General features: G+C 46.1%; 1 long non-coding RNA gene across 2 annotated transcripts; it reads right to left on the bottom strand.

Moving 5' to 3' along the window:
* Positions 1 to 300: 300 nt before the first annotated feature.
* LOC137326096 (uncharacterized) lies at positions 301 to 5,831 on the bottom strand. Of its 2 annotated transcripts, XR_010964098.1 has the most exons (3): positions 5,638 to 5,831; positions 2,802 to 2,910; positions 301 to 2,208 (listed from the first exon to the last, which is right to left on the bottom strand). It is a non-coding gene; the product is annotated as an uncharacterized lncRNA (long non-coding RNA). The 2 variants fall into 2 exon arrangements; XR_010964097.1 differs by lacking the exon at positions 2,802 to 2,910.
* Positions 5,832 to 6,976: the final 1,145 nt, after the last annotated feature.

Raw genomic sequence — 6,976 nt, 5'->3', positions numbered from 1 at the left:
CCTGCTGCCAGTCATCATCACTCCCCAGTGCTGTTATCTCCCCCACCCCAGATCAGGTCCCCACTCCCAGTGACTCCAGGTCCCAGATGTCCCCTCCCACTGCTCCTAGATCCTGTCCCTTCAGTATTACCAGAACATGGGCCCCTGCCCTTTGTCACATCCCACATATCTGATTGGTTTGTGCACAATTACCTGACCTCATTATTGATCATGTGGTTAGCAGTGTCCACCATTAATGGTTCTGATAGCGGGGTTATTTATAATTTGCTGCTCAAATCAGTAAGGTTCTTATACATTGAATATCAGGTATCAGATTTATTAAGCATACAGTACATGTAATAACATATACATACACTGAAAAGGTAATACTTACAACCAGACCAATGATGGTTGGTTGGGGATTCAAATGTGTTACAGTTCTGAGCTCAGTATCTTAGGCCTGTATGAATCCAAATACTCATTGCACACAGACAATTTTTATACATTTCTTTTACACTCTCCATGTGCCAATCCAAACAATTCTGCATTATATAAAAGTTAAAATACAACTCCATATTAATAACTAGTTTTAACAAGTTATTTTTCCGTAGACTCATACATCTCCCTACTTTTTTAATCTTAACAATAATTTCACTCTTGTTGCATATAACTGCTATTCCACCAAGTGAAACTCTTAATTATACGTCAGTCTTTGATTCAGTACCATTTCGTACCAGTCAACCCAGATGTTTTCCTTTGCAGAACTAACTGCTTTTCCTACACTTGTTATCAACTGATTAAAGTTCTCTGAAATATTTGTATCAGTATTCGCTGACATGTCTTTTAATTAGGTTTACTGAAGACACTGACCATTGCTTTAAGGTCAGCCCTGACTCATAGCCCAGTGGTATTTTAAATTGACTTAAACTTCCCTGTTTAACAGGCAAAGGCTAAAGATTAGTATTACTGCGATATAAAGAGAAATCAATAGCAGTATAACATTAGCAGACTTCAGGACAGTCTGATTATCCAGTTCAGGTCAGGTGAAAAAAGAAACATGGGTCCAAGGAGTTGAGGGAAATGAGGTCAGGCTAGCTGGAAGTGGATGGGTAGGATCATGGCCGTGGCTTGAAGTAATGACATCGAGGCTGGGACTTGGGGTTAGAGCTCTTCAGAACAGGAGCAGGGAGGCAAAATCCCAGCAGTGGGACTGGGAGATGATCTGGAGGGGGTTCAGAGGGAGTAATGACGCAGGTCCTGGGGCTTGCAGAGCTTAGGACTAAGGGCCTAGGGTTGCAGACATGACAAGCCCAAGGATGAGGAGTGCATCTCAATGTGGGGGATGACTTGAGGATGAGAAGCAGGCTTTGGTAGCAGGAAAGAAAAACTCATCGAGTAGCAGAGAAGAAATCAACTGAGCTGGGAGGGAGCAGGGAGGATGGGACCAGACAACGGAGTGAAAGATGGGCCGGTTGGCATGGACCAATTTGACCTGCATACATGACGTTCATAATATACAAGTATATAAAAATGATAATGTAAATGAATTAACTTACAAGCATTCAAAGATTTACTTTTTTAAAAAGAAATCTCAGTATATTTAGATGAAGGGCAATCAGTGCACATTACAAAAGTGATTACATTTCAAAAGTATTTCATAGATTGTAAAGTACTTTGGGACGTCCTGAGGTCGTGAAAGGCGCTATATAAATGCAAATATTTCTTTTTCCTCAAATTACATAACCATTAGCTTAGCTCAGTTTTTAGCACGCTTATTTCTGGGTCAGGCAGATACTCCAATGCAGCAGTGAAGGTACAGCAGTTCTGTTGGAGGTGTTGTCCACTGGATGAGACATTATATTGAGGTCCTGTTTGGGTGGATGTTGAAGATTCCATGGCACTTCTCAGTGAAACAGCAAGTCTATTCTGTGTCCAACTCAACATTCCTTCCTTAATGAATACTATTAAAAAAAATGAAGTGGTCTTTCATCTCACTGCTGAATGTGGGATATCACAGGTTCTCCAGCTTCCATAAGTCACTGCAGTGTGAAATGCTCTGGGAAGTTTTGATGATGCAACATCACATCAAGTAAATGCAGTATTTCTCCTTTCATCGGGCACCTCTGCTGATTGGAATAGAAACTGATGATCTCCAGCTGATTTTCAATGCTTGTAGCAGGCACACTGATGGCTGCCAACTGGAGATTTGCATTCCTTAGCTGTGTTCAACTACGAAAAGGGGAAGGGCAGGCATGAGGTTCAAAGACATATATAAAATTCCGGGGGCTGGGGAGGGTGTTCTCCAAGTGTAATGTCTGTGGGGTACTAGAATATGAGGCGGAACCCAGATTCAGCGAGGTTCCACCTCTTTTCGGTACCATCTAAAATTCTAGCAGTTGCAGGGGCAGGCCAATAATACCGCAGCTAAATTCTTCCCCCTTCCACTAAGCAGGCGCCCCAGTTTCACTAGAAACTGTGCAGGCGCCTGCCAAGAAATATAAAATAGCCGGACCCCAGGATTTGCGACAGGGTCAGGATTCTCAAAAGTGCTCCCCTCCCCCCGGCCCAAGGGATTTCAAGGCCATAAACTCTTGATCTTTGTTACTAATAAATATTAATTTTTTTGTTCTTTTTTGGTATTTTCTAGTTTTTAATTTTAATCTATATCTAAACAATTCTACTAACCAACATAAATTTTTGTTGTTTTCAACATTATTATCTTGTTTTGTATTCAGTCCCTTTTTACACTAACCTGCATCTGGACAATTCTGCTAACCACTATAAATAATTTTTTGTGGTTTTCATTTTCTTTTCACACTAACCCATATCTAAATTATGTCCTGTTCAGGAACTGGGTCTGGGAAAGAGGCGCTGGCAACAGGAGGCTTCAGTGGAAAATGTCCTGGGTCCAGGGAAGAGGAAGTCGGAACCCTATTAGAGGACAGAGGGAGATTAGATCTTGGTATTGTCAGCCTTTGAATCTGCTCTGCAGGCATAGTACAACATTTTCACATATCAATCAAATGCCTGACCTAGTATAAAAATACTGAACCTACTTTTGTTGTCTTTGTTTTCCTTCTACTCTGTTTAGGGATGCTGAACAAGTAGAACCAGCCACTTTGTAAAGAAAAGGATGAGACTGATGGAGAGATGCGGACCACATTACCAGTAAACACAAGCTCATTTAATTTTCTGATCTACTTTGCCTGTGTACTACAGCAGCCCATGCTCTGAATTCATCCGGTTTACATTCTGGAGCTGAGTTCAGAACATCCCTGGCAACATAGAAGCAGCTACACATGTACAAGGTCGCTCCTGTACAGCTGCTTCCCGGTTATATTTGCATATTTAAATTTACACAATTGTACCAGGATGTCGGGTGCAGTCTATATTCACCAGTAACGTGTCCTCCCAAGAATGCATTCCCCATAGCTCCATGAACTATGCAGCTGTGCCAGTTTTCTCCCCCCAGCTGAAAAATCCACATGGGGTGCATCCTAGCTTAAATGCCAATATGTGTCCATTGGGAACCTCTGCTGTTGACTCTGGTGGACTTTCCAGGATTAGGGAGAAGTTCTCTAATCTACCCGGGGCACCCACCATATGAAGAGTCTGATCAAAGAGTGGCCTGCCAGAGGAAAGGGGTGCCAAGTTCGTCCCCCATCCAAAAGAACAGAGAGGAACTCCCCCCATGGCCTCCATTAATAATTTTTTTAAAAATTCTGGCCGTAAATCTTCATGTTCCAGGCCATAATAGTCAGCCTGGAAACCCAGGTGGGTACCACTTCACCTCTAGTCAGCAATGGAACAACTATTGGTCTTACTAGGTATACCTCTCCTGGCACTATGGGTGGCTTTTACGTAGGGAGTGCCCTCTCCCCCCTCTTACGCTAATGACCATGGTTCAGGGTGGGGGGAGATATATCCCAACAGGCCATCACACAATCTCTGACTTACGGCCGGTACTGGTGCATCCAAGTCCTGGCTTAGTTTCAGCCCCTTCCAGTGGACTCCCAACTAAATTATGGCAGGAGTAGACTAGAAGGGCATATTCCAAATGCTGAATTAGATTAGTTTTTCAAGCTTACCATGGTTTGTCGGGCAGACTAGACAGTTCTTACATTTTCCATATTTAAATTTTTAATTTTCACAGCCAGAGTTACTGTTATTTTCTTTCAGGGACTCGAGATGTAGTTTTTGCTGTCCACGCAATCGCCGGCAGAAGTGTGGCAGAGCAGGCCTGCTGTCTGCCGAGTGAGTGTTAACACTGAATGGCATTGGTCAATGTGCTTCAAAGTAAACTCCATTATTGGCTTACTTGGTTAGATGTGGGACACTGGTCAGGGGAGGAATTCAGCAGGATGTGGGTCCTGGGTGATGAGGAGGGGAAAGAGGTACAGTCCTTACACCCAAGAACTTGAATTCCACAGGGTCCTAGCACCATGCTGAGTCAGGTGAATGCCAAAGGGAAGAGCATGCCATCATCTAACAAAAGTCCTGCATGATTATGTTAGTTATATGGAGACATATAATGAGGGTTCAGAGAAGGTTACTGAGCCCAGAGTGACAACTAGAGTAGGTTCTTGTGGAGCGTAAGAGCCCTCTCCCTGGGGACAGGAGGGTAAAGTGATGAAAATCAAATTCGTTGTACAGTTGTGAACATTTTTCAAAACATATTTATAAATAAAATATAAAAGGGCCTGTTACACTTTGTGTAAGCTGCCCAACAGATTCCAATCCATTCGGGAAGATATTAGACTGATGCTTTGCTGTAGCTGGAGAGTCAGCGTGATGGGGGTAAAGTGCAAATTTCTGGATTGTTGGTTGGAAATGTAAACATTTGGGGGTAGCTGTATCCACAGGTGAATCAGAATAATATATAGCAAGTGAGTGATTTGCATTCTTTTGTGGGTTTTTTGGTAGTCATTCGTTTCCTGGAATTAATTATCACCAGCATCTTTGTTAATTGTGTTACCCATCAAAACTGAATGCAAAACAATTTATGCTTAAAATCAAAGTTTTAGTCTAAAGAGGTCTGTAATCTCAACAACTTGCATTTATATAGCACCTTTAACATAGTAAAAGGTCCCAAGGCGCTTCACAGCTGTGATTATCAAATAAAATTTGACACCGAGCCACATTAGGAGATATTCGGACAGGTGAGCAAAGGCTTGGTCAAAGACACAGGTTTTAAGGAGCGTCTTAAAGGGGAAGAGTGGAGAGGTTTAGGGAGAGAATTCCAGAGCTTAGGGCTGAAGGCACGGCCGCCAATGGTGGAGCGATGAAAATCGGGGATGCGGCAAGAGGCCAGAATTGGAGGAGCGCAGAGATCTCGGAGGGTTGTAGGGCCGGAGGAGGTTACGGAGATAGGGAGGGGCGAGGATCATGGAGGGATTTGAAGACAAGGATGGGAATTTTAAAATCGAGGCGTTGCCGGACCGGGAGCCAATGCAGATCAGAGGAGTTTCTGCATTTAGGTCAGCGCTGGTGGAAATTTTGGAGAGACTTTTAAAATCACAGGGTTCGGTTCAGTGGAAGAGCAGCCGGATTCATAGACCAGGGTGTGGGTGCGTGCCGATTGCAGCCAGCACCGACCGGGCCTCCCTGTGAGAGAGACGCGGTGTCTCGGACCAACGCTTTCAAGGGTAAAGTTCTTACTCATTTTCTCCGCTCTTCTTCGAAGCTCCGCGCTTTTCTCGACCATCTGGAGGTCCCGAGAAACCTCCTTTCCCTCCACAGCCAAGTCCAGGACCTCGAACCACCTTCGGCCAAAACTGCTCTCAAATTTAAAAACATCGTTGGACGCGCTCACCTCGAGCGCACCCGCGAACTGTCGCCGCCTTCCAGAAAGATCTTCCGGCGCAGGCGCACGACAGGCGGCGGGACTCCGCGCACATGCGCAGGACTAAATCCTCTCGCCGTGCCCGTAATTGCAGGCTTCACCATCCGTACCCAGGCGGTCGCGATCTTCCTGCTGGAGTATTGCTGCAGTTTGTTCCCGGACATATTTTTTTCTCTCTTTACCTCTGTCGCACTCCTTTCCCCCCCCCCTCCGGTTTTACACATTGTCTGCCAGTGTCTGTGTTATGTCTCTTTTTGCCAACCGTTATCTTTCTGTCTTTCTTTTCAGCTTTCACTTACAACTTAGTCAGAATTCCTGGGCGGAATTAGTTATATTTTTCAGGACGGTGTATCTTATGGCAATGTCACCTGCTATTTCCCACAATTCACCGCGACTCAGAGAAGCCTCAGTCGGCAATGCTGGTCGCTCTGCACTATGGGGGAATGTAGATTGAGCATGCGCCCCAAATCCCGCCAGCTGCAGTGCGCCTGCGTGAATAGATTTTTCTGGAAAGAGGCGGGTGAGCTGCATTTTTAGGCTGGGCGTCCGCGACGGTGGGCAAATTTTGTTCAAAATGGGCTCTCCTCACCTGACCTGGTTGGAGAAGAATGACTATGAATACCGGCTGGGAGAGCAGCAAACAGTGGACCGAATAAATGAGGGATGGAGAGGAGCTCTTCAGTTAGGACCTCGAAACACCACATAATTGACAACGCACGCGGGGTTATGAAGTGGCACTGACGCAATTCAGGTGGTTTAACGTCACTGCATGATGTCACCATCGCAGGATGATGACGAGTTGGTACCAAAGTGGCAGCAGAGTGAGTAACACCGACACTCCCCGCGTCCCTGACAACGCAGGGCACCGACACTCCCCGCGTCCCTGACAACGCAGGGCACCGACACTCCCCGCGTCCCTGACAACGCAGGGCACCGACACTCCCCGCGTCCCTGACGACGCAGGGCACCGACACTCCCCGCGTCCCTGACGACGCAGGGCACCGACACTCCCCGCGTCCCTGACAACGCAGGGCACCGACACTCCCCGCGCCCCTGACGACGCAGGGCACCGACACTCCCCGCGCCCCTGACGACGCAGGGCACCGACACTCCCCGCGCCCCTGACGACGCAGGGCACCGACACTCCCCGCGCCC

This window comes from Heptranchias perlo, chromosome 10, assembly GCF_035084215.1.
Source record: "Heptranchias perlo isolate sHepPer1 chromosome 10, sHepPer1.hap1, whole genome shotgun sequence".
Taxonomy (NCBI): Eukaryota; Metazoa; Chordata; class Chondrichthyes; order Hexanchiformes; family Hexanchidae; genus Heptranchias; species Heptranchias perlo.
Note: the sequence above shows the minus strand (reverse complement) of the source record. Positions and strands in the feature narration are given on the sequence as shown.